Here is a 7547-nt window from a genome sequence, read left to right on the forward strand (position 1 = left end):
AAGAAGCGCTTCATGGGAGGCAACCCATGTTTTATATGTTTTTAAAATAATGAATAAATCAATGTTTATGAATTTTAACCCAAACTTGACAAACATTTGGTGAAATATTTATCATGCAGTATATAGTGAAGAACAAGTTTGGTGTTCAAAGCAAACCAAGATGCATGCTAGTCTTGGGAGCTTTGAACAAAACTTTTCATCACATTGCTTCAAACTAAGTTTGGTGTCACCCCATGGTGCCACCGAAATGCATATAAGGACCCACTAGTAGTTAGTTAGTTAGTTGAAATTCATAAATAAACAATCAAACTCTCTTTCTTCCCTTGTATTCTAGCCGTAGAGTTTGAATTTTTTTTATATTAATTTCCTTATTTTAAATCTTTATAGGAAAGGAAAAGAAGCATGAAAAGGGATTGATTGGACAATTAAATGGGGGAGATTTCTCCACTTAATGAAGAGCACTACACACATGTCCCAAGAGGGAACGCATGGGGAAACGTTGCCATGCAACATTGGAAAAAGAAGACCCTTGAAGATCGAACCAATCACTCTCATTAAGTGATGATCCTTGTCTTTCCTTCATACACAACCCCCAACCATCCATCAAGTAACAATCCTTGCAATCCACACCTTTCATCCACTCATGACCCCCTATATAAGTAAACCTCAGTGCATGATCATTCCTCACACTCAAATTCCCACTCTCCACACTTCATACTTTCGGCTTGCTCAAACCCCTTCATCACACTCTGTCCTAGCCAACCTATTCCTCATCTCTCCGTATCTTCCAACCTCCACTTCAAAACAGCAACTCAATTCATGGCATCATCAAGCTCAAAGAGGCAAAAGAGGAAGGAACCCATGGAGAGTGTTCCTTTCGATGAGAAGAAATTCAAAACTGCCTTTCATGAACGTGAATTCGAACGGATAAGGGTGAGAAAGATATTGCCAGAGTTAATCTTCCAAATCAATGCAGATGAGTCACCACAAATTCTGGAGAAAATCGAACAGAGGGGGTGGCAATTGCTCACAAGTCCAGAGGGGAAGATTAATGGAAACCTCATCAAAGAATTTTATGCGAATGTAGTAAGAGAGGATAAAACCAAGGCCCCAACCTTCAAAAGTTACGTAAGAGGAAAAGAGGTGGACTTCAGCCCAAATACCATAACAAGAGTTCTTCACCTGAAATCACCTCGTTTTGATGAGGAAAGTTATCAAGCAAGGATAAGTAGAAGCCCTGATAATAATGAGCTCTCAGAGATAGTGGCAGACATCTGTGTTATAACAGCTGACTGGGAGAGGTACACAGATGGGAGACCCAAGTTCATCGAGAGGAGACCTGAGCCCTGAAGCCAAGGGGTGGTTTGAACTTGTGAGGAGGTCCATTCTACCAGCTACAAATAATTCAGAGGTAAACATCAATCGAGCTACTATGGTGCATTGCTTAATACAAGGTGGGAAAATCAACGTGAATGAGCTCATCGCCGAGGGGATTCAAGATTCGGCTGAGAAGGTTGATTCAGGTGCCAGGCTTTGGTACCCCAGCACCATTCTCCGCTTATACAACAAGGCCAAGGTAGTATTTGAGGACAACAACCCAGACTGGGTGAACCCAGGGAGGTCAGTTACACTCGAACGATTGGTTTATACTACACCTGCTCAGCAACAAAGAAGGCCACAAATAGGGAAACCAAAAGCAAAAGAAAAAGTTCACCAAGAGGAACATCATCAGGAAGAATACCATCAAGAAGAGCATCATGACCCAGACAACTTGAATATGACTTACCTTCTAAGAGCCATTGAAGATTTGGGACAGAGGCATATAAAAGGACAAGAGCAAATACTGAACCTTCAAACCAACTGGCTGAGCCAACAGGAAGCATGGCAAAAACAACAAATGGAGCAGCAGCAGGAACACTACTCCAGGCTCACTCAAGCCATCAACCAAGTGAACGAGAGGCAAGAGCTCCAAGAGAAGCACTTGCAAGAACTCAACCAGCGGCAGATAGCCCAAATGAAAACTTTCAATGAGTTCAGTGTACTCAATGAATGAAGGCAACTACATAGGGAAGAGTTCTATGTGAACACTCAAGCCAAGTTGAACTACATGACTAGTAACATGCATCAGCTGCACTATGTCATCCCTACATATGATGAGGTCCAAAAAGATTTTGTAGAACAAGAAGAGAGGAAGGTAAAACAACAAAAGAAGACACTCAAGAAGAAGATGGAAGATGGTGGTTTCTGGAAGAAGCTGCTTGGAAAAGGCAAAGGAAGTGGGAGCACAAGCACTCAAGAGAGACACAATGAGGACAAGCAAGGAGGGGAGGATGGGCATCCACATGAATGAAAGGTGGTGGAGTTCCTTTTAGTCCATCGTTTTCTATGCTTTAAATAAGGAAGATCTTGTATGAAATAGAACCTGCTTCCATGTTATGTTTAAACTTTTTAAATTCTGTCTTTTAAGTTTTCTTTCTGAATAGGTCCATGATTTCTGGTTTAAATGTCACTGCATCTTTCCCTTATTTACTTGTAAGCTTGTCCATTTTGAATTAAATGAAGAGAGAATGATTGTTTTTAAAAGACCAGAGTGGAGTTCATATTGTGGAAGTGCATTCATGAATCTTTGGGGTAGTCATAAGTTAGCTAAGTTGGTTCAACCACAAGGTTAGGAGGACAACTATCTATCCTGAATACTTGACTTTGGATATACCCATGAGACTGAGCATATGACAAGATCCTAATAAGAGAAAAGGGAAAGAATAATGGAAGTGAAAAACAAGAGAAAAAGAGTAAGCAATAAGGCTAGGCACCAATGGTTTGGACCTTGAGACAAGTGTCTGTGGTGCTCCTGTGTGAGGGATCTACTTGGATGAATAAGCTCTCAGGGGTGCTTTATCACTTGGTAACTTGGGTTAACTAACCCGGGATTATCAGCTAAAAATCCACTATCAAGAGTAACCCTCACTACAGAGCATTTAGTAACCCAAAGAGGTGCTGGACACCAAGGTCTCAAGAAAAGAAAATAAACAAACTATATGCTTGTGGTGTGTATGTATGGGGGAGAGACTTGAGGGAGTAAGTTCTTAGGGGTGCTTCAACACCTAGCACCTTGAACCAACTGGTTCGGGAGTGTTGGCTGAAAACTTATCTTAAAGAGTTGCCCCCTTACAGAGCACTTAGCCTAAATAACACAAATAACCCTTGAAATAACAATAAAAGGATCAATGAATAAAAGTCTCATGGGATATAAACAAAGTAAGTGTTTAGGGACATGATAAAGGTCTAAAAGCCAGTAATGGAATGAACCTAAGTTGCTATGCATGAAACCACCATAAAATCAGTAACATGACTTCCACAAGAATGACTCACTCCTCTGGATATTCCATTCATCATTCTCTTGTTCCAGTACTTGCTTAGGGACAAGCAAGCTTTAAGTTTGGTGTTGTGATGCCAGGGCATCTTGGCCAGTTTCACTGACCTTTTCTTTACTGTTTTTAGGATAGTTTCATGCATTTCCTTAGGAAATAAGCTAGTTTTGGGTAGATATTCACTTACACCTTGACTCAAGCATACATTATGCATTTTACATTATTTCATGAGGATTTTGCATAAGTTTAGTGACAAATTGTATGTTGCATTGCCCATGACTTGGACTAGAACTTTGATGCACTCTATTGCTTGATTTCAGGACCAAAGGAAGCAAGGAAAGGGAGGAAACTTGCAAGGTTAATGAGAAAAGTGATTGCCAATGACACTCTCATAGCCATCATTGCCCACGTTAAGAGTCACGTTAACTAAGTTAACGTGAACTCTAACGTGGAAAAGGGAAGTTGAGCCAACGTTAGTGACACTTAACATTGTCACTAACGTTGGCAAACACTCATGAGTGGCCACGTTAGAGCCCACTTAACCTAGTTAACGTGGCCTCTAACGTTAAAGGGGGAAGAGAAGCCAACGTTAGTGACATTCAACATTGTCACTAACGTTGGCCTAAGGATGCAACACACCACGTTAACTCCCACGTTAACTTGGTTAACGTGGGAGCTAACGTAAGAAGTGAGAGTTGTCGCCAACGTTAGTGACACTCAACATTGTCACTAACGTTGGAAGCAACTACACAACCCCCCAAGGAGCTACGTTAACTTCCACGTTAACTTAGTTAACATGGAAGCTAACAATGAGGAATGAATGATGAACCAACGTTAGTGACACTCAACATTGTCACTAACGTTGGGATAGCTAAGAATGGCCACGTTAGAAGCCACGTTAACCTAGTTAACGTGGACTCTAACGTGAGATCTAGGGGCACATTGGAACGTTAGTGACAATGTTGAGTGTCAATAATGTTCTCGAAGTTTGGCAAGGCCACGTTAGAAGCCACGTTAACATAGTTAACGTGGGCTCTAACGTGAGGCAAAGGGGTACATTGGAACGTTAGTGAAAATGTTAAGTGTCACTAACGTTCTCGAACTTATACTTTCACTAAATGTTAACACCCTTAACGCCCTGAGCTGAAGTCTCCGCCCACTTAGCACTTTCTCTCTGCAAGTAAAGCCAAGCCCAAATGAAGAAAAGAACTGCTTCAAACTCAAGATCCAAAGGCCCAAGACTTGAAGAGTAAACTAGAAGCTGAGAAGAGTAGTATATATAGGAGTAGCTTTGAATTGTAAAAAGGAGTTCTGGAGGCTGGAAAAAGGGAACTACTCTCTGTATTTTACTTTCTCTGCATTTTCTAGTTTTATGATGTATTCTCCATCTTTGTTTTCATTTTTCTAGAGCTATGAACAACTAAACCCCTTTCATTGGGTTAGGGAGCTCTATTGTAATTTGATGGATCAATACTAATTTTTATTATTCTTCTTCTATCTTTTCTCTTGATTTTACTTGAAAGCTTTCGATCTTCATCCACTTGAGTAGTTATCTTGGAAGAGAAGCTATTCAAACTTGGATCTCTTTTGAACCTTGAAAGAGGAATGAAGAGATCAAGCTAGAAATGCTTTCTCATGCTGGACCAAATTGGGTTTGGATGGGTATGTGACTATAACCCTCTCAATACTTGATTTGGGAAATGCATGTGGTATAATCAGTGACCATACTTCATCTCTTCTCATGAGAAATTGACCAAGGAATTGGCTATTGATCAAGATTTGAGAGATTGAATTGCAAGAAATTGTAATTCAATCACTTAAGATTGCCAAGGAGATCAATGAGTGCATTGATTGAGGAAGAGATGAAAATGAACTTGATCCGGAGAATTGCAACATCTCCTAAGCCCAATGAACTCCCCATCTCTGATCTTACCCATTCTCTTTAACTTCTGCCATTTACTTTTATGAGCAAATCCCCCATTCCCATTTACAATTCTGCAATTTATTTTCAGTCATTTGCTTCCAGTCCTTTAATTCTAGCATTTACTTTTCTGTTATTTACATTCCCGCCATTTTATTTTCTGCAACTCTCAACCCAAATTCTGGATTCGCTCAACTAGAACATTCTTCTAATTAAAGTTGCTTGATCAATCAATCCCTGTGGGATTCGACCTCACTCTATTGTGAGTTTTTTTACTTGATGACAAATTCGGTACACTTGCCGAAGGGAGATTTGTTATGAGACAAGTTTTCCGTGCATCAGTAGGAAAGCAGAGATTCAGAAGACAAAGCATCTCCAAAGCCTCAACCTGTTCTTCATTACTGCATAACAAGTATTTATTTCATGTTCTTTTACTTTTTACAATTAAATATGAGAATTATTGATAACCTGACTAAGAGTTACAAGATAACCATAGCTTGCTTCAAGCCGACAATCTCCGTGGGATCGACCCTTACTCACGTAAGGTATTACTTGGACGACCCAGTGCACTTGCTGGTTAGTTGTGCGGAATTGCAAAAGTGTGATTGTGATTTCGTGTACCAAGTTTTTGGCGCCGTTGCCGGGGATTGTTCGAGTTTGGACAACTGACGGTTTATCTTGTTGCTTAGATTAGGAATATTTTATTTTTGTTGGTTTAGAGTCTTTTATTTGAGTTTAGTTTTATATTTTAAGTTTGGTGTCAATTGCATGCTTTTATTTTCTTTTAATTTTTCGAAATTGCATGTCCTCAGTTCTTTCTTGATTTTTAAAAAAAATTCTAAGTTTGGTGTCTTCTTTGTGTTTTCCTTTAATTTTTCGAAAATTTTTGTTTGATTCTCTAAAAATTTTAAGTTTGGTGTGTTTTTGTGCTTTTATTTACTTAAAAATTTTTCAAAAATTTGTTCTTGGTGTTCATCTTGATCTTCAAAGTGTTCTTGGTGTTCATCTTGACATTCAAAGTTTTCTTGTTTGTTCTCTGTGTTTTGATCTAAAATTTCTAAGTTTAGTGTCATTTTGTTGTTTTTCTCTTTCTGCATTAAAATTCAAAAATCAAGAAATATCCTTTCCTTATTTTACTCATAAATTTCGAAATTTTGCATTAATTTAGTCAAAGATTTTCAAAATCATATCTTTTTTTTAGTCAAGTCAATATTCTAATTTCAAAAATTGATCTTTTCAAATCTTTTTCAAAAATCAAATCTTTTTAATTTCTTCAATCATATCTTTTCAATCATATCTTTTTTTTTAATTTGCAATCATATCTTCTCAATCATATCTTTTTCAAAATAATTCTCAATCATATCTTTTTTTTAATTTGCAATCATAGCTTCTAAATCATATCTTTTTCAAAATAATTTTTAATCATATCTTTTTAATTGCTAATTTCAAAATCTTTTTAATTAATTAATTAATTTAGTTTTCAATTTACTTTTATTTTATTTTATTTTCTTTTTGTTTTCGAAATTTTATTTTATTTTCCATTTATTTTACTTATTATTTTCGGTTACTTTTTAAAAAAATATAATTCATATCAATTCCCTTTTCTCCATCATGGACATAAGTGGAAGTGAACAGTCTAGAAGGACTCTGGAGTCCTATGCTAACCCCATTACAGCTGCATATGGGAGTAGCATCTGTATACCTCCCATCAAAGCAAGCAACTTTGAGCTAAATCCTCAGCTCATTATCATGGTGCAGCAAAATTACCAGTATTCCGGTCTTCCACAAGAAGAACCTACTGAGTTTCTGGCACAGTTCTTACAAATTGCTGACACAGTACGTGATAAAGAAGTGGATCAGGATGTCTACAGATTATTACTGTTTCCATTTGCTGTAAAAGATCAAGCTAAGAGGTGGTTAAATAACCAACCCACAGCAAGCATAAAAACATGGAGACAGTTATCAGACAAATTCTTGAATCAATTTTACCCTCCAAAAAGGATGACATAGCTAAGGCTGGACATCCAAGGCTTTAAACAAGAGGATCATGAATCCCTTTATAATGTCTGGAAGAGGTACAGAGGGATGCTAAGAAAATGGCCCTCTAAAATGTTTTCAGAGTGGGTACAGTTAGACATCTTCTACTATGGGCTTACAGAAAAAGCTCAGATGTCCCTAGACCACTCAGCTGGTGGATCTATACACATGAGAAAAACAAATGAAGAGGCTCAAGAACTCATAGATATAGTTGCTAG

Source organism: Arachis ipaensis, chromosome B1, assembly GCF_059453495.1.
Source record: "Arachis ipaensis isolate K30076 ecotype BB chromosome B1, ASM5945349v1, whole genome shotgun sequence".
Lineage (NCBI taxonomy): Eukaryota > Viridiplantae > Streptophyta > Magnoliopsida > Fabales > Fabaceae > Arachis > Arachis ipaensis.